The sequence below is a fragment of the Caretta caretta genome, chromosome 5, assembly GCF_965140235.1.
Source record: "Caretta caretta isolate rCarCar2 chromosome 5, rCarCar1.hap1, whole genome shotgun sequence".
NCBI classification, from domain to species: Eukaryota; Metazoa; Chordata; order Testudines; family Cheloniidae; genus Caretta; species Caretta caretta.
The window spans coordinates 103,818,725-103,846,659 of NC_134210.1; the positions used below are offsets into that span (position 1 = coordinate 103,818,725).

General features: G+C 41.6%; 1 protein-coding gene across 4 annotated transcripts in view; it reads right to left on the reverse strand.

The window, feature by feature from the left end:
* SPATA6L (spermatogenesis associated 6 like) overlaps positions 1 to 27,935 on the reverse strand; it is a 202,599-nt gene that overhangs the window by 33,008 nt on the left and 141,656 nt on the right. For 3 of the 4 annotated variants that reach the window (XM_075128766.1, XM_075128765.1, XM_048850515.2), the window contains one exon: positions 18,923 to 23,088. The exons of the other annotated variant lie outside the window; for it this stretch is intronic. The gene's annotated coding sequence lies outside the window, so the exon portion shown is untranslated. Of the gene's footprint in view, positions 1 to 18,922; positions 23,089 to 27,935 lie in introns of those variants that run through there. 4 annotated transcript variants of the gene reach the window in all.

A 27,935-nucleotide genomic window follows, 5' to 3' on the forward strand; every position in this document is an offset into this window, starting at 1 on the left:
CCTAGTCAGACATCCACTGACTAGTTTTCTTCTTTAAATCCTCTCTCCCCAAGTGCAATCTGTTACAGGTGTAACAGAGCAGGGCTAATTGGATCCACAGGCTCTCATTAACCCCCTTCTTGCTAATATGCGGCCCGTATGCCCCATCAACAAGGGGATAGGGCTGATAATGGAATATCCCACAATAAAAAAAAAAAGATTAGTTTATTTATAGGCAATTCTCTGGTACTTAACAAAATAAGCTTTTATTTATAGATGTTTGGCTCAAATCCAGCCCAGGTTAGTTCTAAAAAAGAGTTGTTGCCCTTTGGTACCTGTTTGGTGGTTTCACACCAACTGCTAGTGAAAGAGGGTCCACATCACAAACCTCACAACAAGCACCCTTGTTAGCAAGTCACAGCAAGGAGGACAAGGACCTGGAAACTGAACTCCCCTCTCACCCACAACAGGTTAGAGCTCAGCAACATTGTCAGGGTATTACAGAGATGCTTGCACTCCTTCTATTTGTTCTGGAGTTTTAATGTGGATAAAGAGAGCTTCACACTCCAGAGCTGTCAGTCAGACATACTTCATGAGCACTACATTTAGTTGAAAAGAATTCAAACTTGCCTGAGTGAAGGGCAAAACTGAATTGCTCACCACTTGAATGACAACTGCTGAATGGCGGATTGACACTGAACAGGAACCTTGAAGGTGTGGAAAATGAAACTCAAAGATACTCAAGTGGAGGAGGTAATTATATTAAGAGCAGCAATTACAAAACACACCTACTCCCAAAGACAAACTCAGTTGCCAAAAAACCAGGCCTGTTCTCAGAACTTGCTAGATATTGAGATACAGGTTCATGGCCAAAAAATATTGTGTCCCACAGCTCAGCAGGATTCAAAGAAGGATTGGATATTAGTCAGTATAACAAGAACTTCCAGAGTAGTAATAAAGGATTTTTTAAAAAAAGAGAGAAAGAAGGGTGTGTTTTGAAAGGGATATAAACTCACATGCTGCAGGATATAAGCCAACTTTTAAATCAGTGGTTCCCAAACTTTTTACTAAGACAACCCATCAACTGCTCTCTGCCCCGATGCTGCAACCTTAGTCCTGGCCACATGCAGAGGGGAGGCTTCAGGGGGTTGGGACTGGAGAGCGAGCCCACCCCACAGACACCTCGCAGCAGCAGCTCCTGTCCCAGAGTCCTGCTTCAGGCTTTGTGAGCTGATGCACAGGGCTGCAGCATCACGCAGATTTGGTCTGGATGCCTTTTCATCTTGATGAAGGTGCAGTAAGACCAAATTTGAGTGAGTGGCTCTGCAAACCCATCCGCCAGGTTGGAACACCCAAAGTTGCCCCAGCCCTGTGGGACAGACTGAGTATGGAAGGGCTCATTCTTCAACCCCCCGCAGCCTGGGCCTCGCCTCTGCCCTGGGCAGGGAGAAGCATATATTTGCCTAGGGCCCAGTGACAGGTTAATATAACCCTGGATGTGGCAACCCATACAGAAATTTCCCATAATCCACTGGTGGGTTGGGATCCACTACTCTAAATAATGGGTATGAGGCTGAAACTTTCCCTTGAGACAGGTTATCCCATAACTGCCTACTGCAGGTTTTCTTGTACCTTTCCTGAAGCATGTGGTACGGACCACTATCAGAGACAAGATACTGGACTAGATGGAACTTGGGTCTGATCTAGTCTGGAAATCCCTGTCTTCCCATGGTACCAAAGTCAGAACTATCTTGGCTTTTATGGAAGAATTGCTAGCAAAGCTACTGGGAATCAATACTAAGGAGGACTCTGTGTATATAGAAAATAGTTAAAGGATGCTTGGCATGCTTGTCCATAAATCAGGGCTGTGAAGGCAATCATAATGGAAGATTTACAAGAACACGAGAGACAGACACAGATGCTCAGCTACTATACTGAGAACGGAATGTCTATTTTTCCAAATCTGAGCCCTGTTACTGAATCTTGATGGAAAGACAGCTACTGATTAGAAGATAGATTAGCCATACAAGCTTCAAGTCTTTTCTCAAGGTAAGAGAAAGATAATGTGTATCTTTTGGGACACAGCCATAGCTAACCAGTAACTTACATGTTCAGCAGGAACTTCAACACTGCAATTTCAGCTATATATATTAAGTGTCAGTTCCTATTCCCACTGAAGTCTATGAGAAGTTTGCCAGGGACTTCAGGGAGATCAGTATTGGGCTGTGAGATGACACATGATGGTTCAGTTACCTTACTTTTTAATTGGCTATGTTGGATCAGTTTGCTTACTGTAATTGGTTATAGGCTGGAATGTTTTGGTCATTTATTGGTTGTATTACATATTTAGGAGAAAAATGTGTTTTGTTTTACAGATGTCATTCCCAGGCATTTTCCTTACTAAAGGAATCTCAGGCACAGTGGCTCAGATCCTGATCTCCAGCACAGGGGAACACAGTGGAGGTCATGGCAGGAGGGGTGCAAAGGTGGCTTTTGTGCTCATCCAGTCCTGGACCTACTGTATGCCAGTCCATCCCCGTGACATAAATTAGTGCACCCCAATAATTGATCTAAGTTACTGCCAGCAATGAACAGTCCCAATGGACCAATACAGCATCTGGGGGACAGGAGGGTGCTAGGATTCTCTGACTACAACCCCTTCTTGCTGGCCATATTCCCAACAAGGGCAGCAGAGAGGGAGGCATACAAGCCTCTAAGCCAACTATATGCCACTAAGGGCTCTCTGTCCACTGGAGTGAGCCTCTCGCAGCTAGTTATGTTGGCTGTATGGACAGAATGATCTTGTGATGTAGTGTAAAGCAGCCACACCAGACCCCAAGATCAGTGCCAGTGTGCCTCCCATTAAAGCAAAGTGCTTAGCTTCATTCTCACTGAGTTTTATTTTCCTTACTCAGGCTTTTATATACTGGGCTAAATTCCGCCTGAGTTATATCCTAGTCTCAACCCTGCATTCATTGTGCACCTAAAACTCTAGATGTCTTCACTCTGAGTTGAGTGTGCCAGGATTGCAGGATTGTTCCCACATGCAGCTTTATTGACTTCCACAAGTTGTTAGGGCAAAATTCAATGTGCAGTGTAATAATTATGGACCAGATTCTGCTCTCAGTTGTGTTCCCAATCCCCATTGACTTAAATGGAAGTTGTGTGACCCTAACAAAGTGCAGAATGGGGCCCTATAGATGGCTTACACTTGATGGACCTATAGATGGTTTACAATTTTAGCTGTGTATTAACACGTGTTAATTAACATAATTCTAAATTCTAGCATAGACACTGCACAAACATTTGTTCCAGATAAAGCTGAGCAAAATTGGGATGGAAATATCAGATTTTCACAATGTTTTTGTCCTGAATCAGTACAAATTGAAGCATGGATTTTTCATGGAATGACATGTTCCAAAAAAATTTGATTCAGAAATGCCAAAACGTTCCATTTTTAGTCAGTTCAGTAGTAAAGAAACTATATTTACCTATGGTGGCTCATTGCCTCATGGGAGCTGTAGTATGGGTTCAATGCCCCTATTCTTCCCTATGGGCCAGGCACCCTGGCTGGAATACATCTTCCACAATGCATCTGCAGCCATATGACTCCCATGATGCACAATGTTTCTCTGTCAGCAGTAAGCCTTATTGCATCATGGGAGATGTAGATCAGGCCTCCAAACTACAGGTCCCATGAGGCAATGTATCAAAACAGGAAAATTCAGTTAAACATTGAACTGACCTGAAATGGAATATTTTGTTAAATTTTTCCCATGAGAAAATTCAAACATTTTGGCAAAATTGAAGTTTTCCCATGGAAGTTCTCAATTTTGTTGTGGAAACGACATTTTCTGTTGAAAAAAATTTCTAACAGAAAATTCCCGACTAGATCTCATTGCAAGCCTGATTTTCCACTGAAAAACAGAAATAATTTCACTGAGGTCAATCAATGGAATTATTGTTTGAGAGAGAAGAATCAGGCTCACAGTTTGGTACTTATCAGCACCTAAAAGTTGTCATGTTATTCCAAATATCTGTGGCCAAGAAAAGCTGGAAATCTCAAAGATGCAAGAGTTATGATTAATTTTCTAAGCTCCCCTGCTTCTGTTAGGATTGGAAATATGATTAAGGATATCCTCTCTCATAATGGAGAGGATGAGGGCAGAAAGAGTCAAGCTTAATGGGGGAAAGGGCAGAAGAGTCTGTACACAGTAGAGAACACTCCCTTCCCAAGCCTGGAATGGAACCCCTCCTGAATCTCACCATTCCTTTGCTGTCAGCAAATATTTGTGAAACCCACAAGCAAAGCATGTGTTCCCCCTCTTGCTCTAGTGCTGGTCCACACAGAGGATGACAATTACTGCTATCAGTTACTCCATTATCTGTTATAATAACTGATATATTATAACTAACAGTTATCAGTTACTCCATTAGCTCACGTGGAAATATGCACACTTAAAACACATGTTAAACTATATTGTTAGGGTTGTAAAGTCAAGCACCTAAAGTTGGGAAATGCCAGAATTAAGGTTGCCTGTGCAACCTTAACTGGGTTCCTTTGTGTATATGCTTCATAAGACTCTTTAATTACATGTTTACATACTATTTTTTCCCACAGGACCTCTGCCTTGCTCAGTGTACTGGATGATCCAAAAACATACATGACTGGAAATGGGAACGGAGGGTGGGACATAAGCCCTAAATGGGGCATGGAAACCTGTCAAAATGTATATGATGATGAATAGTATTGAGGTTATACTACTTTCATAGAATCATAGGACTGGAAGGGACCTCGAGAAGTCATCTAGTCCAGTCCCCTGCACTCATGGCAGGACTAGCTATTATCTAGACCATCCCTGACAGCTATTTGTCTAACCTTCCCTTAAAAATGTCCAATGATGGAGATTCTACAGGAAATTTATTCCAGTGCTTAACCACCCTGACAGGAAGTTTTTCCTAATGTCTAACCTAAACCTCCCTTGCTACACTTTAAGTCCATTGCTTCTTGTCCTATCCTCAGAAGTTAAGAAGAACAATTCTTCTCCCTCCTCCTTGTAACAACCTTTTATGTATTTGAAAACTATCATGTCCCCTCTCAGTCTCCTGTTTTCCAGACGAAGCAAACCCAATTTTTTTCAATCTTCCCTCATAGGTAATGTTTTCTACATCTTTAATCATTTTGTTGCTCTTCTCTGGACTTTCTCCAATTTGTCCACATCTTTCCAGAAATGTGGCGCCCAGAACTGGACACAATACTCCAGTTGAGCCCTAATCAGCACAGAGTAGAGCAGAAGAATTACTTCTCATGTCTTGCTTATAACACTCCTGCTGATACATCCCAGAATGATGTTGCCTTTGTTTGAAACAGTGTTACACCATTGACTCATATTTAGCTTGTGGTCTACTATGACTCCCAGATCCCTTTTCTGCAGTACTCCTTTCCCATTTTGTATGTGTGCAACTGATTGTTCCTTCCTAAATGGAGTACTTTGCATTTGTCCTCATTGAATATCATCCTATAAACTTCAGACCCTTTCTCCAATTTGTCCAGATCATTTTGAATTTTAATCCTGTCCTCCAAAGCACTTGCAACCCCTCCAGCTTGGTATCATCCACAAACTTTATAAGTGTACTGTCTATGCTATGATGAAGATACTGAACAGAACAGAACCCAGAACTGATCCCTGTGGGACCCCACTCATTTTGCCCTTCCTGCATAACTGTGAACCACTGATAACTACTCTCTGGGAACAGTTTTTCAACCAGTTATGCACCCACCTTATAGTAGCTCCATCTGGGTTGCATTTCAAATACACTGCTGTTTCCCTGGGCTACTTCCTATCTATTAGCCACTTTTGCTACTTTCCTGCATGTACATAACATAGGTCTACTATGGTTCCCAGGGCTCTGGCTTCTCCCTAGGTCCTCCCAGCTCCTTCTTTCTCTTGCTGGAACTCCAACCCATCAGGACAGCCACTTTGTGCCCTACACCAGACATGCCAAACCTGCAAAAAAACAAACAAACAAACAAACAGAAATTGGGCTTGGTTTTGGCTTAGTTGGCTTGTGAGTTGCTTTTTGGCTTGTAGCTTGGTGCTTGTAGCTTGTTGCTTCTTTTTTTGATCAGCTCCCGGCAAACAGGGGCAAGGGGTAAGCAGGGGCAAGGGGGGAGAGAGTCAGCGGTGCACAGTGGGCCCACCACAGTCCCAGAATGCATGCCGGAGGGATCTAGTCACATAGAGTGTTGGGGTTCTTAGGGATTGGCTTGTTTTGGCCTTGTTTTGAAATGGAATTAGCTTGATTTTTGGCTTATTGTGGAAGTCAGGATGCTCATTTACCACATGAAAGTTGGCAACTGTGCCCTACACCCTTCCCTTCTTCAGTCTACCTTCCCAGAAAGCAGGAACTCCCTTCCTCTTCTCTCCTGGACCTCCTCCTTCACTTCCTTCTTTTATGAAGACCCAGCTCCTTCCCCACTGAGTCTAATAAAAAATCAAACCTGAAGCACCCTCCAGGTGAAGCAAGGTGGGCTGATCTCTCAGACTCCTTGTTCCCATGTTCTGTTTGGTAGACACCCCATCACACGGGGGTGCTGTGAAAATTAATTAATTAATATTGGTGAACCACTTGGATACTACAGTGATGAGCACTACAGAAAAGCCCATGAAAAAAATAGTACTTCTCTCTTCAGAGAAGGCTTTGAATAGTGTGTGATAAATAAGGCATAGGGCCGCACATTAAACAATGAGGAAAAAACAAAATATTGAATAGCTGCTCATTAAGTGAGCGCTGTCCAGGCTGTGCACTGAATGAGGCAGGAGTTTGTGGAAAAAATTGCATGGGACCATGTAGTTAAAAACTATGGCATAACGTATACACACAAGGGAGCTGATTTAAGGTTTCACAGGCAATATTAATACTGGCATTTCCTTACTTTTTAGTGCTTAATTTAGCAACCTTAATAATGTTTCTAAATGCAGTTTTTGTGTGCAATAATTTCTGTACACTGTAATAGACATCTTGGGAATAAATATATCAGGATTTATATTTTAAATATTTGGACAGTGTTGGTTTTTCAAATCAAATTTACAGAAACTATAATTTTTCTTGTTGGTCTCACATGTACACCTGACCTTGCCATCATTTACAGACTGTTATAGGAATCAAAAAATGATCCCCTGTCCCTGATCCACCCTGTAAACTCACACTCTTCATGCCACAACTGTTTTTCAATTATTTATCATCCCTCTGGATTATCTAATCACAGCCTGAAGTCAGCAGTGGATTATCTTGTTATACTAAATCTTGTTTGAGAGGAATCCCATCTGTGTGGCAAGCTCTTTAATGGTTCTTCTTTAAGAGGATTGGGATGCATCCATTCCTGACTGTATCCTAATTACATGTTGAACATTGCCTATAGTTACAGCTTTGGTTTCTTGGCATGACAATGGGCATATTCCTCTGAAGTCAAATATTTACTAGAATGAAGAATCCTTGATTCATGCCTCAGGTTATAATTCACCCCCAGATAATCAAGTGTTCATACTCTGTGGCAGTTGTTAGGGTTGCATAACAATTCATTCTAGTGAAGTAGAATGAAAACTACCCAATTTGTTACCCAATTTGCTCTGCTCCTCCTCATTTCCTTTAACTTCTGCTTACATATTTTCATTTTCCCCTTTATTAAGTTGTCTTCTTAAAGTGCTTTTCTCAACACAAAGCTACGCAGATTGCTGTTAACTTCAAATTAATGCAAAACAAATTATTCCCTCCCTCTACAATAACCACATGATGCACTCTGAAGATTCTCAGATTACAGTTGCTTATTACAAATTACTAGACATCATGGAGGCCATTCAGCCAGCAGTTTCCTTGACTAAGTCTTCACTACACAGATCACCCAAGGGATTAATACCTGGGTATGAGCACCCCAGGTAGCCTTGAGCAGCTGAGAGCATCCCCACTGCAAAGTTTTACCCATGTTACAGCGTACTTGCTGTTTCTCCACTCACCCATGTTTGTCTGGGGGCACGTCCCATCGTTTGTTATGTTGAGACACTCAAACTTTCTTTCCCAGTCAGTGGTGCCAATTGCAGGAGAACTTGTTTATCCACCAGGGGGAATTGTGGGAAAGAAACTGGAGGACTATCAGCACTCAGGTGATGTTGCCTGTGTCCTCACGGCACAGTTGGTGGGTTCTAGCCTGAATTAAACTGAAGCCCAGGTTCTAATCTTCACCCCCATCTGGGTAAACTAGCCTAGGCTTAAAGCACCTCCAGACTGAAGTCAGAGGTTTTTCCTGTTTGGATGGTTGGGGGGATTGAGCTAAGAGCCTGAGTTAACTGTGCCATGAAGACAGACCCTTTAAGGGTCATCCCCTTCTCCTCCATCACTACCAGTTTCTCTAGTCCAGTTGCCCTGACACCTTTCTGTATATTTTCCCGCTCCTCACCTAAGGGAACATGAAGATGCACTGAACAAAGATGACTGTTTTAATTCAGATAATTGTATCCTACCTTTCACTATAGCTCTTTCGGATTTGTTTGGAGAATAGCTGTTATCTTCATAAGGAATGATTTGCACTATTCAGTATTATTTGGAAAAACATATGGCTAGTTACTAAAAAGAAATCCAGCCACAGAGGATGTTGTTTCTACCTTTGCATCCTGACTTCAACAAATAGATTAGTACCCTTACACGAGTACTGATGCAATATATTTCAGCAAAACCAAGGGTTTGGTCTTTGTATGTATGACAAGTCATCTTCATTTCTATTCTTCAAAGGGTTTGCCACTTTATGCTGTTTGTATAATAAATTCATTATTTTCTTTTTCAATAAAATTGCCTAGGTTCTTAGGAAATCCAGATATCTGTGGACACAAAGATCTTCACAACATGTTCCATGCTATTTCTTGTGCATTGACCACCCACCATGAACTGATCTGTATAACCACTATTCTCTTCTCAAGACCCACATCTGCTGAAATGCCTGTGAGAAAAATGCCTGTTAAAGATAGCTTGAGGAACAGGCGGGGATACCTTCATCTTTATAGGTTTTTTTAAAGTGTCATGTATTTAATTCTATCTCTCTCCCCTCATTCTTCATATGTCACTTGTCTTCTGTCCAGGAAAGGGACCATGTTTTGACATGTATTTGTATAGCACTTAGCTCACAATGGGGCCCCAGTCTTGGCCCTTTGAACACCACAACAATCTAAGTATCATTAAATAATGCCCATCATTACCTGGCACCTAAAACATGTGTTGGGTCTACTTAGTGAAATCTCTTGAAAAATGACTTTGTTGGACTAGACCAAATATTTCCTCACGAATAAACAGCACACTGATTACAGGAAGAAAAAACTAGAGGAGAGAAAGAAGAAATATATATATTTGTAACTGTGTACTGCATGTTGTCCTATCACATAACCTTTTAAGTAACTGATACATGGCATATAATGCAGGGAGAAGCAGCAGCAGTCGCATTGGAACACATACTTCTATAAATATGGTAATGTCCCTGCAGCGAATAGACTATCAGATTACCAGTGTGCTGTAATGAACCTATAAATGTCATGCTTCATGTATCAGTGATGATAGCAACATGAAAGGTACTCTAGTCACAATCACAATTCCTTCCAAGTCTTTCTTCTCCTTCCCTGATAGGACACTCTGCCCCCCACATACCCCTTTTCTACCAAAATCAGATGCCCCTCTTTTACAAACGTTATGAGTTATTATCTGGGAGCTCATACACCATCAGATTCTCCTCCCTGTTTCACAGTTATCTTGGTATGGAAAATAAACAAGCAGAAACATCAAAGTATTCATTGATCTGTGAGAATAATTTCCTAATTTGGTATTATATTTTAGTTTATTTCTGCCACAACCAACACCTCCTGCATTTCCTTAAGTAACAAAACTGGCATATGGCTTACGCTGCAGATGGAACATTAGAGGCATGTACCATATCTTCCAAGATAAAGAGAAAGAGTTCCACAAGACTCTGAAGGTCTTCTGGAAATTAGAAGCATAACATCCCTCTAGCTGTCTTGAGCTGCTAAATACATAGGTAAAAATAGAGTACCAATAATATCAGAGCTCAATCCAGCTCACTGAAGTCAATGGGAGTTTTGCCACACATTTCAAAGAAAGCATGATCAGAGTCATTATACGACAATCTTTTCTTAGAGGAATTCAGAAGAAATACCAATAACTCCTCTCTCTCTATCTCTCTCTCACTCTCACTCTCATTTTTTTAAGCTAAATGTCTATCCACTTATTTCTTAGAACAGCTTTGTAACTGTGATAGCCAGGATAAACTTTGGTGGCATGCACTGTAATCATATGTCTACACTACGAAATTTGGTCGATTTTATAGAAGTCGATTTTTAGAATTCGATTTTATACAGTTGATTGCGTATGTCCACACTAAGCGCATTAAGTCAGTGGACTGTGTTCTCACTACCATGGCTAGGATCGACTTACAGAGCGGTGCACTGTGGGTAGCTATCCCACAGTTCCCGCAGTCTCCGCTGCCCATTGGAATTCTGGGTTAAGCTCCCAATGCCTGATGGGGTAAAAACTGTGTCGCGGGTGGCTTTGGGTAAATGTCACCAGGCCCCCCTCCCTCCTTCCCTCCGTGAAAGCAGTGGCAGACAATCGTTTCGTGCCTTTTTTCTGGGGTCCTGTCCGCCAGCCCTGCTCAGCCCACTGCCTGCCTGGATGATCAGGTTTATGTAACGTGTGGTTGTGTATTATTAATAGTTTGGTGTGTCTTGGGGCTTCTCTTTTTTTGCCACAGACTTTGCCAAATGTACAGGATTGTTTTCTCTAGCTACAGAAGCTACTTAATGCAATGTCTATATCTATGGCCTTCCTGCTCGCAATGCGGTCATGCCTCCGCCCAAGGCTGACACAGCGCGGAGTGCATGTGACACAGCGACCTGGCTTGGGCAGGATTGCTAGTGAGGCATGATGCTTTTGCTGTTAAGCAAACACAGCAATTCTTTCCTGGCCTCTGCCACTGAATGCCTCCATGCATTAAGCTGTGCCCTATCAGTGCGGGAGGACTGCATGAGCTTGGAAAACATGTCAACACGAGTGCATTTTTTTCGCCTTCTAATCTGCGATAACCTCAGGGACGGAGATGATGGGGGAGCGTAAAAACATTCTACGCTGTACGATTCTGAGGAGACTGCATGGTCACCCGTGTTGCCGAGTGCTGCTGAGTTCACCACACTGGCCAAACAGGAAATGAAATTCAAAAGTTCCCGGGGCTTTTCCTGTGTACCTGGCTAGTGCATCTGAGTTCAAAGTGCTGTCCAGAGCGATCACAATGGAGCACTCTGGGATAGCTCCTGGAGGCCAATACCGTTGAATTGCGTCCACACTACCTGGGTGAAAGTAAGTAGAGTGACTTACCAGTACGCTGGGGCCAGCTCTGGCCGCTGGAAGGGGTGGGGCTGAGGGGGTCAGAGCCAGCCCCAGCCCACCCTGTAAGGTAAGTGCCCCCTCCACTCCTCCCCCACCAGGGTAGCAGCAGCAGTCCAGGGCTCCGGGGGCTATTTAAAGGGCCCAGGGTTCCCCAGCTTCTACTGCCCCGGCCCTTTAAATAGCTGTCGGAGTCCTGGGGAAGCGGTGGCTATTTAAAGGACCGGGGCAGCAGAGGCAGCTGAAGCCAAGGGCCCTTTAAATAGCCCCTGGAGCCCCTGCTACCTAACAGATGCAGGCCAACATTTTCAAAAGGAACCAGTGATTTTGGGTGCTCAGCCTGAGACACCTTAGGCCTGATTTTCAAAGTGCTGAACATCAACAACTGTAGGGAGCTGCAGGTGCAAGATGTCTGACAAATCAGGCCCAAGGCGTCTGATGTTAGGGAGCCAAAAAGTGGAGCAGATTTATCATTTTTAATATTTGACCCTTAGCCTTGTAGAATCTCAAGAACTGAATTATTTGACAGGTTTCAGAGTAACAGCCGTGTTAGTCTGTATTCGCAAAAAGAAAAGGAGTACTTGTGGCACCTTAGAGACTAACCAATTTATTTGAGCATGAGCTTTCGTGAGCTACTGCTCACTTCATCGGATGCATACTGTGGAAACTGGCAGTATGCATCCGATGAAGTGAGCTGTAGCTCACGAAAGCTCATGCTCAAATAAATTGGTTAGTCTCTAAGGTGCCACAAGTACTCCTTTTCTTTTTGTGAATTGTTTGATTAGCTCATTTTGCATGCAGTGATACCAAAACTATAAATACTACAGTATCACACACACTATTAGAAGTAGTCACTTTCTTTAAAGATGTCTGATATTCATGAGGAACAGCACAATGCTAATCCTATTCATTCATAAAATATTACAATTATAAAGTGTATGGGCAACACAGAAAAAGTCATAATAATATTACATAAACACTTGTATATAAATGGCATGGGGGAACAACTGGCTGAGAAATACCTCTTGTATCAAGCTGTAAACCACACAGGGACTGATTTTGCAAACCCTATTCACACTGAGTAGAATTTACTAGCCCACTGAAAGGAATGAGACCATGCAGCATGTAAGAAAGTAGTATTCAGAGTAATAAGGATTACAAGAATTAGGCCCATAGCATTAATTAAGGTATTATAATAAAGTAGAACAAAATTTATATTAATATATGTCCTGTAATAATACTCTATAATTATAACAGGACGGTTAATATTTTTAACTGGACACCTGCTCAGTGGGTCTTTTCTCTCGCTAAGAAACCAACAAAGGAAAAGTAGCTAAGACAGTCTGTCAGCAGCCAGGAGGGCTCAGAGGTAAGTCCCCTTCTGTCTCATTTTGTGTGAGATCTTTAATCTTCCTGTTTTCCATCTTTTATTGCCCTTTAACTCTACTCTTCCTACGGAGCCCCTGTGTCAGGCTCTGCTACCTCCTGGCTCAGGACTGCTCTGGTTTATGGCATTAGGCAAGTAGAAGGTGCGAGTGCAGGAAATGGTCTGAGATGGTAATCTATGCAATGGTAGGGTGCCAGCTGCAAGCTCTGCCTGATTGAACAGAAAAGTTGCTAAGCTTGTCAGGAAAGTTAGTGATATGGTTATGGAACTCACATGTCAATCTGTGACTGAGTGGCCTCAACAAAACTTGGGACACATCTGTTAATACAGTGATCTGTGTATCATTATACGCTTGCTTCACTTGTCAATTAGTAACATTAGTAACTAGTGGGTTGGAGTGGCTTGGGTTGAAGGTGGGAAGATGTATTTTTCCAGATATTTCTCATTAATGGTTTTTGAAGAAAACCTGAAAAGTGATCTACTTCCTGCAAAGAGTTACTAGAAGGCAGGCTTAAACAGGTTTCTATAGAACTAGTCTTCTAGGACTACTGTAAACAGAGATGGGTCTATGCCATGATGGTTCTGTGGTCATCCAGATCTAAACTTCCCTACAATGTGAGGTAAATTGGACCAAATGTTCTAGTTTGAGCTCATATTTAATGAAAAGGTATTTTTCCATGAATGTTTTCCCTATTTGTAACTGTATTTTTAGTTTGAACATCTGTAGGAGCTTGCAATTTATTTCTGTTTTGAAACAATGATTCACTGATTATCATTCTCTCACCCTTATCCAGAAGGATGGCCCACACCTTTATTTCTTTCTTTCCTTTCTGCACCCCCCCTGCACAAAATATATTTCTTGCCTGGTAAAAAGTCCCAAACATGGAGACCTAACCATAAACAATCCATACCTTTGGGGAATGGTGAAATCTACCCTCTAGCTGGGAGGAAAGTAAAGAGCAAGCAGGGTGAATCAAAGTGCAGTGGCCCAAGATCAGCAGGTCTTGTCCCCATGGATCTTGGACCATTTACTTGCAGCCATGCACTCCCTGGTCCTGACTTCAGCAACAGCACAACTCACAAGGCTGCTATTGACTGCCTCAACACCCACCTGCCATTGCACTTACCCCTTCCTTTACAGAATTTGGAAGAAATACAGCAGCAAATTTCCCGGACATCTTACTCATAGATAATGTAACCTGCCACAGTAATCTGCAAAGCACTTTTTAAACCACTCCATTTCAAAGCTTTCTCACTGAATAGTAGCATCTGCTGGTGATTTACTTGTTGCATTTTTCTGGCAAGGAAAAACATTACAACCAGAAAACAGCCTAAGTATGGATCTTTACTTTATTCAAGTTAATGTCAAGATTTCATAAAAGAGAGAGTTCTTGCAAAGTGCCTAATTAGGGTAATTTCCCTGGTAAGACTGGCACATAGAAGATCTTCAGAACTTAACTGATACCCTTAGCTCAATGCAGTTTATACATTTGAAATCTCATGTTCTAAGATTTTTCTGCAGTTTCCTCCAAGTTAAATTCTCTGCAGCTTCCTGCACCTTTTATCTTTGTGCAGTGCTACAAACTATAAACTAAGTGACCATGGCCTCGGTGAAAGTCATTTGACAGAACAAATCTCTCCTCACATATCTTATAATTTCTTCTTTACATCTCTGTAATATTTGAGGTGACATAACAAGCTAATAGAAGGAAACTATCAGCAATGAATTATGCACATATTCGTTTATCACAGAAGGAGGAACTGTTTTATGGCAATCCTTAATGTACATTATATCTCTTTCTCTACCACATAAATGGATACAGCTGATTCACTGACTTGTCCTTGACATAGTGTCACACAGCAGAGCTGATAATAAGTCATTCACGACCACATTGCTAACACACCCAGAAAATCTAGACATATGCAATACTGCAAAGACCAATATCCTGAACTATTTCCATTTGTAATGCAGGATGTATTTTTAATTTAAATCACTTCAGTGGTCTGAGACCTAAATGTAGGTCTTCAGTCCTAATCAGGGTGGAGTCAGATTACATAATTAGTAACGATATATGTCACAATTTAACTGGCTCACCCATGCTATAAAATAAAGTGATCTTCCTGCATGTCATATTATGTTCAAGAGGAACACCATAATACTAGTCCTGTCCCTGATAAAAGGCATGTTTTGCCTTTCTCTGCGGGTTCATATCACACGGTCATAGAATGTGGACGAGAACTACAGTGGACATATCCTCATGCAGTCACAGATCTGTGAAACGGGGTTTGGTTTTCTCATTGAGGACATCTCTATTTATCCTTCCAAAATGTTTAACCAGTCCCTATTAGTTTGAAATGGGCACAGCACTTGAAGTTCTACTGCACATTTTGAGCCAGATTCATTACTGCCCTTCAGCCCCTTTGTGGTAGCACAGCTGGTGGAAAGAGACACAGGGCAGGCAGAAGCCATCCCCCGCACCCCACCCACCCCGTGAATAGCACCAGCAGAGGGCCTCTGTGCCAAATACAGAGGCAGCTCTGCTCTGCTCCCTCAGTAGCTTCTGTTGCTGGGGGCATTCCAAAGTAATCCATGGGCATACTGGAGGTCAGCTGGAGTTGGAGGTGTGGCTGGAGTGGTCCTGTGCCCTGAAAATTCCCTGCTGCCAAAAGCCACAGGGAGATAATGGCAATGCAGAGTCTGTTCATATCCTATGCCAGGGCTGAACTGGCCTCACAGTCCCTGAACAGTGGTGCAAGCCATCTGCACTCAATTCCCGCACTGGCACAGGGATGGACTCAGATGTTCATATTTTAGTCTTTTGGTTACTTTCCTAAGCGACAAAAGCAAATACTGTACTAGGAACAGGGATCACACTCAAGGTATTATGCCTCCTAAGGGAGTCCTGTCATTAGCTTTTTCTTCTGTTATCTGCGGTGTTTTATTTTTACAAAGACTATTTTATCAGTTCAGAGTTTTAGAAAGGTTTGTTTATTCTCACAAAGCATTTCAAGTCAGGACTGTGAAAATATGATAAACCTGTAGTCAATAAAGTTAATTATAAACCTATCAGAATGCTCAGGTTGAAGTCCTGGTTTCCTATTGATAACTGCCAGTCTTTATCTGCTATGAAAAGATAACTGCTATAAATCAAGCAGTGAATCTATGACAACATGCTATTGTACAGCTCAAATTTTAACCTTTCAAGAGATACAAAGGTAATTACATTAATTGTCTTTATATTTTTATACTTCACATTTTAATGCCCTTCAGGTCAGGGACTTCTCAGTAGTTAATTATCAGATGGATTAAGGCCCTGAGGCAAAGCCAAGGGACTTCAAATTTTCCACCCTCTGGCCACTAATAAATAAATAATAAAGTAGTTACACTTAGTACTTGTATAGCACTTTTCATCTGTAAATCTCAGAGAGCTTTACCAAGGTAAATAAGTACCATCATCCCCATTTTGCAGATAGTGAAACAGAGGTGCAAAGAGGTGAAGTGATTTCCCCAAGATTATATAGTGAATCACTGGCTAGAGAGGGAACACTAGTGATGCCTATGTGTCTTGTGAGTGAATATAAACAATCCCACTGAGATAACTACTTGTATAATTTCCACTAATATATAGGCTTTTGTATACTAACAGCTGTGTGAAAGATTTACTTACCACACTGACTGAGCATTCACCAGGCTACATCGTACTACACTACATTTATTTCTGTACCTTCCCTTATCCCCAGTAGACACTCTGTGGAGCAATTGCACTGGGACGGTTCCTCAGCTGTGCCGGTCTTTATCTCCTAAGTCCTGGTCTACACTGCGGAGCTGGAGTACAGGAGTCGACAGGAGGGTGCTCGGGAGTCGATTTATCACGTCTAGATTAAGATAATGGAGCTGCACTGGTTTACACTGGCTGGGAATCTGGAGCTTGTACACACTAGCGCTTACTTCAGTATAACTTATGTCGCTCAGGGACATGGAAAAGTCACACCCCTGGGCGATGTAAGTTTCACAGACTTACGTGACAGTGCTATGCTGGCGGAAGAAGTTCTCCCATTGACATAGCTACTGCCGCTCAGGAAGCTGGAGTAATTGTGCTGACAGGAGAGCGCTCTCCCGTCAGCATAGAGCATCTGCACGAGCAGTGCTACAGCAGCACAGATACCTTGGTACAGCTGAGCCACCACAGTGATTCTAGTGTGACTAGCCCTGGCCGTTTGCTTCTGGTCAGTAGGAACCAATCCCTATGTTCTGACTGCCAGGGTTTGCGCCAAGCGTCATTGTTATCTCATCTCCTTTACCATAGGAAACTTTCCAAATGCCAGTGATCCTTCCAGATTCACCAGCCCCTGCTTCTCAGCACTAAGGATGGAATTTGACATGGCCTATACGTTCATCCCTCTTAAAGTTGTGCAGGGGTATCCTCTGCCTATGGGGCATTTCTTCGAACAGCCAACTACTGTATCTGTGATTTGCTCCAATATAATTCATGAGGAGATTCTTACTATGGAACACATAATGGACTGCTCCTAAATATTCGCCACCAGCTGAGGCTGTGGCATCTCCAGTACTGACAACCAGTTTTCTCTCCAATTGCCAGTGCTTTCAGACAAAGATAAATCTGTATAGAAAACCTGCATAGAGGTAATGAAAATCACAAATTTCAATTTGCAGAGTTTCTTCCAGAGCATCATGCAGTTAAACAGGCAGGGGCAAGACCCACTAAATCCATGGATGTCCTGAGATGTCTGGAGAAATCCCACAGTTCTCAGGACACCTGTGGAAAGCTGAGGCAGTTGCATAGAAGACCAATGCAACCATAGGGTACTCAAGTACATCGTGTTCCCCATAGCATCAGCCTGGACGCTATGAACTCCCAGCTGCAGACTCTCCCCCAGAAATCCATTCTTAAGAGCAATTTCAAAGCATAGAGGGGAATATACATCCAAATTGCTGTCTGTGTCAACATTATCTTCCATAGTGCACAATGTAACATCTAATGTATATTGGCCTAAACATCATCTAAAAATAGCTGGTAACAAGAGTGTTTTCCATGAGGAAATATTAGGCAAACAAATCCCAATCAGATCATCCTACTACATTTCCCTCCAGCAGCAAAAGAGCCTTTTAATTCTGTTTATACATATCTCGATAAGGGAAGGAGACTGTCAATAGTTCTTCTCTGACTTGAGCTGCCTGATAAGGTTTTAATCTTTTTCATTGTCTAACTAATCCTTTTTGGAAATATCACATTTTGCAATCTCTTTAAGAAGTAGGCAACCAAGTATATGATTCAAAACTACCTCTCCCAAGTCACTTACTATATTCTGCTAATCATAATTTTCACAAACGCATTCCATCTCCACTGCCACGGGCAGCATTGAGCATTCAGTATGCAGCAGGTATTGTCAGAACCTAATTACATGACCAGTGCAACCATTCCCAAATTGTATCAGCTTCTGTCAGTTGAGAACGAGCCATTTCAAATACTTGTCTTTGTAGATATTCACCAGAAAAATCACTCTGTGATTAATTAAAATGAGTTATGCAGCACAAGCTGAAAACCTGGCCCTCGCCCAAATCAATTCAGCATCATTTTTCTTCTCTTGCTCCCCATTTCTCTCCTCCCACCCCATTTTTATTCCCAGACTTCCCTACCTCTGCTATTAGTCAGCATTCATCTGTACAGTCCTTTACTTCTTAATAGTAAAGAAAGTCACACAACTTCTGCCAATGCTTCAGCCTTCTCCCTCTGCCAGAGACTGAGTACATCACCTCTTTAAGATACTCAGCCTTTGTCAAGAAAAAAGTGGAAGAGTCATGTTCACATCTCCTACATAGCTGAGCCGTTAGCATCCCAGAGAATTACAAGGCACTACTACCCACAAAACAATATGGAGTTGCATGCTTTTTTTAATCCTCGCTGCAGACACCACTCAAAGTTAGTCATGTTGGGCATCAACACCAGTGCAAATTTATTTCTCCTTTATTTATCTATATTGTGGTAATGGCTTGGAGTCCCAGTTATGGTCCAGGACCCCATTGTGCTAGCCAATGTAAAAGCACAAAAAAAAGAGATGGGCCCTGCCCCAAAGAGCTTACAAACAACAAAATAAAGCTTTCTCTGTAAGGATGTGTTTATTAAAATATTGCCAACGCCAAATGTTAACAAAACCATGAGTTAGTCCCTAAAGAACAATAAGGCTATCTTAAAAACCATGAGATTTCTAAAACATACTAAATTTTGAGTTCTTTTTATTGGCCTTCTGGTTTTCCAGTCTTTAAGGTGCACTGGGGTTACATTTTTAAACTTTTCTCTACAGTCATAAGAGCTAAAACTTACTTTTTTAAAAAATGGAAGCTGAGATTCTCATGTATTCATGCAACTCCAAGACCTCAGGCTTTAAGAAAAACACCAAATATTGCGAGACTTATGATAAAAATCATGAAAGTTGGCTACAAAATCATTGCTTAGCTATGCCCAGCATGACTTTTATGGGCCCTGGCCAGTACTGAAAATAAATTGAAAGTTTGGCCACATGGCTGTAATTATCTTTAGTATGCTTCGCAGTCCAGAATTTTTGAAAGCTTTCCCCATTTTGGCCTCTAGGTCTTTTGGGAGTGTGAGTTAACCTGTTTTGTCAAACTTGCTCAGCACAGTACAGATTAATGTTCACCCACTCATCCATTTCTATGTGTTACTGAGTGATTTAAGCTTTAAAACCCTCTTGTCATTCGCTATCATTATCTTCTGCAGGAAAAGCATTCTGCTTCATTACATTATGTCTTCATTAAAATAAACCTTCAAATAGCATGTGGGTGAACAAAGCCCTCCAGTTTCATCTACGCCATTTGTAAAGAGTGGCAAAGAGCCCATTGCCTGCACAAATCAGTAATAATACAATTATATTAAAGTAGCTACATGTATGACACATCAATATTATATAATGAGTCATTCTGCAAAAGTGCAGGAGTGGCAATAAAATATTATACTGTCCTTCACCCTTCATTTATCATTATTGTTAATGCACATTTCACACTATGGAAAAGAAAAAATGCCAACCTGATTCGGCAACATAACAGCATAATCTTTTTAGTGGAACAATTTGCTATTCCATGAGCAAAACAATATTTGCTTAACACATTATTATTTCTCAGTTTCTCGGAAGGAAAGAATTTAGAGCAAGCGTAAGCAGGACCAAATTTTCTGTTTGTTCCTGGAGCTTAAACACCATTGCTATTATTAAACAACACTTGCTCTGAGCTGGAAGAGCATTCCCTGCGCTCAGACAGGAACAAGTATAACTAGGCCATCTCTGATAGGTGTTTTTTCAACCTCTTCTTAAAAACCTCCAGTAGTGTGGATTCCACAACCTCCCTCAGAAACCTATTCCAGAGCTTAATTACCCTTATAGTTGGAAAGATTTTTGTAATATCTAACCTGGATCTTCTTGCTGCAGATTAAAGCCATTACTTCTTATTCTACCTTCAGTGGACATGGAGAACAATTGACCACCATCCTCTTTATAACAGGCCTTAACATATTTGAAGACAATTATCGGGTCCTTCTTCAGTGTTCTTTTTTCAAGACTAAACATGCTGAGCTGTTTCTTTAACATTTCCTCACAGGCCAGGTTTCTAAACCGTTTATCACTTTTGTTGCTCTCCTGTGGACTCTCTTCAACTTGTTTGCATCTTTCCTAAAGTGTGGCACCCAGAGCTGAACACAGTACTCCAGTTGAGGCCTCACCAATGCTAGTAGAGTGGGACAGTTACCTCCTGTGTCTTACATATGACACTCCTGTTAATACATTCCAGAATGATATTAGCCTTTTTCGCAACTGCATCACATAGTTGATTTATATTCAACTTGTGATCTACTATAACCCCCAGATCCTTTTCAGCAGTACTGCAACCTAGCCAGTTATACCCCATTTTGTAGTTGTGCAATTGATTTTTCTTTCCTAAGTATAGTACTTTGCACTTGTCTTTACTGAATTTCATCTTGTTGATTTCAGACCAATTCTCCAATTTATCAAGGGCATTTTGAATTTTAATTCTGTCCTCCAGAGGGCTTGCAACTCCTCTCAGCTTGGCATCATCCACAAATTTTATAAGCATATCCTCCACTCTGTTATCCAAGTCATTAATGAAAATATTGAATCATATCAGACCCAGGACAAACCCCTGTTGGACCATACTAGATAGGCCCAATGCAAAAAGTCTGCATCCAGGTAATCCCACAAGCAGCGCGTACAATTTTTTTACCACTTAAATTAGGAAATAAAAATTTCAACATATTTCCTCTGTTGGAAATTATTTTAATTATTATACAGCTAGGACCTGTTCTAGTTCCCATTGAAATCTATGGTAATACTCCTGTTAGCATCAATGCCAGCAGGAACAGGCCTTAATAAAAGTTATGAGAGATTTGGAGTGATTTTTAAGATATAGTAGAGTCATTAGTAATGAGGGTTTTTTTAAACAATATGTAAATTAATTATTCTGGGTTTTTTTAATAAGAGATAAGGAGTTGGCACTTTTGTGACATGGCTCTCAAAGGGAAGAAGCTGTTATGATGTGGCCAGTTAGTTTACGCGGAAGTGGCATGGGTTTGGTAGAGAAAAGCTATCCAGCAGAAGCTGTCACCACCAGGCGATACACTTGCAACTTAAAAGATAAATACCCTAGAATACATTAATATATAGGGCCAAATGTATCTCGGCTATAACCCTATTGGCTTCAGTGGAGTTGAACGAGGATGGATTTGGCTCATAATGTTTTATCATAGCCTTATTAATTTGGCATGACTTTTATAAAAATATTATTTAGCCTTTCACTGCTGATTGCAGGCCAAATCCTGCTGTTTTGATTCATGTTGAAACACATGCTGATCAGCCAATCTATTTTGAACAAACTCAGCTGTGGAAGATACAGAGAAGGGTTATTAAGCTGATACGGGTATGGACGGTCTTTGCTAAGACAGCAGATGAAGCTATGCAATCTGGAGGAGAGGTCCTTACAGGGAATCTTACTGCAGTATACAAGTACCTAAAAGGGGATCACAAAAATCAAATAAGGATCTCTGTGTGAATTTAGAAGCAGCAACAGGAAAATACATAGACAATCCTATAAAATTAAAAAAGAATATAGATTAAATACACAGGATACTGCAGATGCAACTCATATTGATTTAAATGGGAACTCAATATGCAGATAAGCTGTAGTTTTAGGGTCTTTTCCCCCCCATCAAAAGGTAATAATCAGCATTTGGGTAATCTCTGCCCCTGGAGGTAATGGTAGACTTTACCCAAGATTTTTTTAAAAAATATAGGCAATGTGACACTAAAGTTATCTTGAGGGTTTAAACTGGATTATGTCATTAATTATGCTGATTGTCAAATTTGAGGTCATGTCATGAGAGGATCAGGTCCACACCAATTGGGTCAGATCTGAGAGCTGCAGGTGCTCAGCATCTATCGGGGTCACAATTCAGGGAATGCTTATGTGCATTCCTGAAATGGGGCCGGGATCAGGCCTTTTATTTCCACTGCCTGTTTTCTGTTGGAAAGATAAGAGTAGAGCCAATGCAAGGCTATTTTGAGGAAAGCTAAATTCTGTAATTTTTAGAATAAAATAGTGTGTTTAATAGGCTCATTTTTAGATAATTCTACAAAAGATTGCAGCTTTCCTCTTACCATGCTCCATAGCCAAAAAATATCATCAGTCACTTTCATGAGAAGAGTAACCAGTGCAGCAAGCTGAACTCATGCCAAGCGATGACAACTGGAAATGTTTTGAGTACTTACAAATGCCATAATTTTTATTAAATTATATTTTCTGAAGATTTGCTATATTAGGCAGAAGTGAAATTATCTGATAATTTGAAATTTCCTAGAGGTTGCCAGGCTTCGTGATAAGAATAATTGATGCAACATTCCCATTTAACGGACTTTCCATTAATAAAAAGGCAGAATAAATCATTCTGTCAATGGCTCATGTAGGATATTAGCAACTATTTTGGGCAATTTTTTCCAAATGCTTTAGTTGCATCAATGTATTTCAACAAATTTAATATTTACAGTGGAAGAATTCTCCTTGAATTCAGCACTGCCCTGAGACAGCTGTTCATATCCAGCCCTGGTCAGTAATGACTAAACGCCATTCCATCTGATGGTGCTTTGGTGACTTGCAGTATGTGAAATGACTTTGGTGGTCTCTGTCCAGTTCTGAGAAGACATGTCTCCATCACAAAAGTGATCTCAGCTGGTAACGACTGGCAAACCTGGCAGAGAGAGTACAAGGACTGAATTAGCAAGAAGACTCCATTGTTCTTTCTCCCCTAAAGATGATGCCTTCAGGTCAGTTTTGAGGCACACTGGTGGGAAAGGTTGTGATACCTGTTCTATGGCTCAGCAGAGGATTTAAATCTCCAGTGCCATCTATCTTAGCTACTTGTATATCTCCTATCACTGCAGTACCTGAGCACATCACAACCCTTAAGGCATTTATCTTCACAACACCCCTGTGAGGTAAAGAAGTACTATTATCTCCATTTTACCGATGGTGAACTGAGGTTCAGAGAAGATAAGTTACTTGCACAAGATCACACAGGAAGTATGCTTTTGCAAACAGGGACTGCTAACAGGGAGTTTCGAGAGGGAGTTCTCCAGGTGAAGGAGGAGCAAATACGGGACCCTTGGGGTAAGTGGCTGTCTGTAGTGTGTGTTTGTGTTTGGGGGTTACTTGCTGTGTGCTGAGCTTGTGTTTGTTTGTTTGTTTGTTTTGTTCGTTTGAAGGACTGTGTGCTGTGGCTGGCAGTTGGAAGCTGTGAGCTTCTAAACAAGGTTTGAAATCTAGAAGCCTTCGTTCATTGGCTGAGCCTTAGTCGGGGGTGGGGCTATCAAGAAGGCCAGGGCTTTATAAAGTAGTGAGCAAGTGACCAGGGAGCGTTGCGACCAGGGACTGCTAACAGAGAGTTTTGAGAGGGAATTTGGAAAGGGGGCAAGGTACACTTGCCATTCTTTAAAACCCTTAAACTAAACTAAATCAAAACTTCTTGATTTAAACAAAAACCCTATCATTAACCTAGGTAGCTGTAGGAGAGAATGCAGGCAGAAGCCCAGCAGCAGAGTGGGGGCTATCCTGTTTATTGCACTCAGTGTTACATGTATGATTACCTGCCCTGTGGGCAGGTGGCGTATGTGTGCATTCGGTGCAAGGAGCTCCTGGCCCTCAGAGACTGTGTACGGGCTTTGGAGGCCAGGGTGGCGGAACTGGAGGAGCTAAGGGAGGCAGAGAGGTATGCTGATGAGGCTTTCTGGGACACTGTAGATTTGTCCCATTTCCGGTGGGACAGCCCCTGTGCTGTTAAGGAGGATGAAAAGCCCAGAGAAGGAGAGCAGTCAACGGGAACAGAGGGAAACCTTCCCATAGTTGGGACCCTCCTTCCAGATGATGTTGGGAGTACCCTGTCACACTGAAGTTACCTCTCCAGGGGAGGGAACTCCAGTCATTAGGAAAAGGCAGGTGTTAGTAATGGGAGATTAGATCACTGGAAACATAGATAGATGGGTTTCTGATGAATGAAGTGATGTGATGAAGTGAGCTGTAGCATCCGATGAAGTGAGCTGTAGCTCACGAAAGCTTATGCTCAAATAAATTGGTTAGTCTCTAAGGTGCCACAAGTACTCCTTTTCTTTTTGCGAATACAGACTAACACGGCTGCTACTCTGAAACCTAAAATGATTAGGGGGTTGGAACAGGTTCCATATGAGGGGAGATTAAAGAGGCTAGGACTTTTCAGCTTGGAAAAGAGGAGACTAAGGGGGGGATATGATAGCGGTATATAAAATCATGAGTGGTATGGAGAAAGTGAATAAGGAAAAGTTATTTACTTTTTCCCATAATTTAAGAACTAGGGGCCACCAAATGAAATTAATGGATAGCAGGTTTAAAACAAATAAAAGGAAGTTCTTCTTCACACAGTGCACAGTCAACCTGTGGAACTCCTTGCCTGAGGAGGTTGTGAAGGCTAGGACTCTAACAGGGTTTAAAAGAGAACTGGATAAATTCATGGAGGTTAAGTCCATTAATGGCTATTAGCCAGGATGGGTAAGGAATGGTGTCCCTAGCCTCTGTTTGTCAGAGGGTGAGATGGATGGCAGGAGAGAGATCACTTGATCATTTACCTGTTAGGTTCACTCCCTCTGGGGCATCTGGCATTGGCCACTGACGATAGACAGGATACTGGGCTGGATAGACCTTTGGTCTGCCCCAGTGTGGCCATTCTTATGTTCTCATGTGGCAGAGCTGGGAGCTGAATCTGAGTCCCAGGTTAGCATTCTAACAACCAGGACTCATGTCTGTGAACCTTTCATAGAATCATAGAAACTATAGAAATGTAGGGCTGAAAATGACCTCAAGAGGTCATCTAGTTCAGTGTTTCTGAACCTTTTTGATACCAGGGACCAGATTGTTGCCTTCCTAAACTGTGTCATGGAAATCTCAGGGACTGGCGCTCGTCCACGGACCGATCATTGAGAAACATTGTTCAAGTCCACCCCCATTCTGAGGAAGGATTAAGGTCATCCCTGACAAGTGTTTGTCTAACCTGTTCTTTAAAACATCCAGTGAGGGGGATTTCAAAACCTCCGAAGGTAACCTGTTCCAGTGTTTAACTACCTTTATAGTTAGAAAGCTTTTTCCTAATATCCAATCTAAATCTTCCTTGCTACAAACTAAATCAATTACTTTTTGTCCTATCCTTGCTTGATATGGAGAACGATTGATCGCCTTTCTCCTTGTAACAACTTTTTACATATTTGAAGATTCATTATGTGTCCCGTCCCCCCACCAGCCTTCTCTGATTTAGACTAAATTAGCCCAATTATTTCAACATTTCCTCATAGGTCCTGTTTACTAAGCCTCATATTTTTGTTCCTGTCCTCTGGACTTTCTCCAATTTGTCCATTTTTTCATGAGCATAAACAAAAAAGTAATGGCACTTTTACATGATCTGATTTGTTTTTGTGTGTGTGACACTAAGCACCCCTGTATTCATACCCTGTGCACTTTCATAATAATCTTTGTACAAAATATGCCTTTTAAGGTATCATTTGAAAATTAACTCACTGATCATTAATATTCTTTCACGATGTATATATGTGGTGAATTTTAAGATTTATGGATATATGGTAGAATTATGACTAAAGTGTGTTTAAACACACGTCAGGGGAGTTGATAAACCGATCTGCCTTAGACAATGGAAAGGATATTTGATTCTCCAACCAGCCCAATCTTCAGGCAAAGACAATGAAGGTCCCTTTACAAATTAGGTAAACAAAGCTATTAAGCTTATAAATGGGGGAAGAAAGAGCATGGAGCTTCCTTCACCACTAGACTCCATGTCACCTTCCTCACAGCTTGAATAAACTTTAGTTTGAGGGGTTTACTGGTCTATAAAGATAACGGCTCTGAACCTCAACTGATAAGCAATTGAGTCAATTTATACAATTGTATTGTATTATGAAAGTGTACAGACTGAGGTCTTTTCTGTAAGCTAAAGACAAAATGGTGATTAATATAATTGTGAAATGTATGTAATATATATGAGGAAATATGGATACTTAATTATATTATGCTTGAAAATCTGTGGCCAAATGGGGAGAAACAGATATCCTTCCAGATAGGAGAGAAGGCAGCTATCTAGCTGTCTCCAGTGAGATTAAGCAGGGTGTGAGGCTGGCAGACCAGGTGCCAGCATAGGTGCTGGAACTAGGTGTGTTGGGGGTGCTACCGCACCCCCTGGTTTGAAATGATTTCCATCATATAAAGGGTTTACAGCAGTGGTGGGCAACCTGTGGCCCGTGGGCTGCATGCGGCCCATCAGGATAATCCCCTGGAGGGTTGCCAGACAATTTGTTTACATTTCTACAGCTACCCGCAGCTCCCAGTGGCCATGGTTCGCCGTGCTCAGCCAATGGGAGCTGTGGAAAGTGGCGCGGGCCTTTTGTTTTATTTTTTAAGTTATTTTATTTTTACTTTATTTCAGTGTTGTGTTTGAAGGGAAGAGTGTATTTACCCCAGTATTAATAAGCTGTGATGTGTTCTGTGTCATTAAAGGAAAAAAACTAACATTATTTCTCTGAACTGTCCAGGAGAGGGTTGAACATTCTAGAGCACATGGTTTGGGGAAAATTCAGGACTGGAGGTGTGTTGGGGTCACCTTGCTGATTGTAAACAAGAGTGGTGGAAGCCAGAGTGGGGCTGTGGGACTGTAGACAGGCTGCGGAGCTCAGAGCTGCTAAACCAGGGTAGTCTAGCACACAGCCACTTCAGTGTCTGACATGTATGCTTGTAGGCTAGTTGTGAGCATCCCAGGCTGGGAGCTACAGCAGCAAAGCACTCTAAGGCACCCAGGGTTGCAGGGCAAGTGGTGACAAAACCCCTCACTGGTCTGGATTGCTCCTCAAACCTAGTCATAATCTGGTACTTCTGGAGATCTTTATAGGTATGAACATTTTCCCCAAAAGACAGGCTTGAATGAAATAACTATTAGAGAGATCTACAATTTCCCTATTGTCTCTCTATATTAAACATATTGAAAATTTCATCAAAGTCTTCCACACAACATTTAATAGTTATTCCAGAATGTCTTAATGTCACACAAAATTCAAAGTGTCTTGTTTAAATAACATACAGCCTTTTGTTTTGCTCAGCAAGTGTGATCACTGGGTACACTAGCTATATGGTTGATAACCACCCAAATTATTGGGGAAGGGATGTTGGTCATTTTCCATAGTTGTGCTCATTTTTCAAATAACTTCAGTATCTCAGGAGTGATCTATGAGCCTGTAATTCTTTTCCATTTTATTGGGATACTTTTATTACAGATTCTTTTCTAGCTCCCCATACAGAAACTGCCAAGTTGAATCTACATCCAAGATCATAGAATCATAGAACTGTAGGACTGGAAGGGACCTTGAGAGGTCATCTAGTCCAGTCCCCTGCACTTATGGCAGGGCTAAGTATTATCTAGATGATCCCTCACAGGTGTTTGTGGAATATCCATCATTGGAGATTTTTAAGAGCAGGTTAGACAATCTCCCTAGACAATTTATTCCAGTGCTT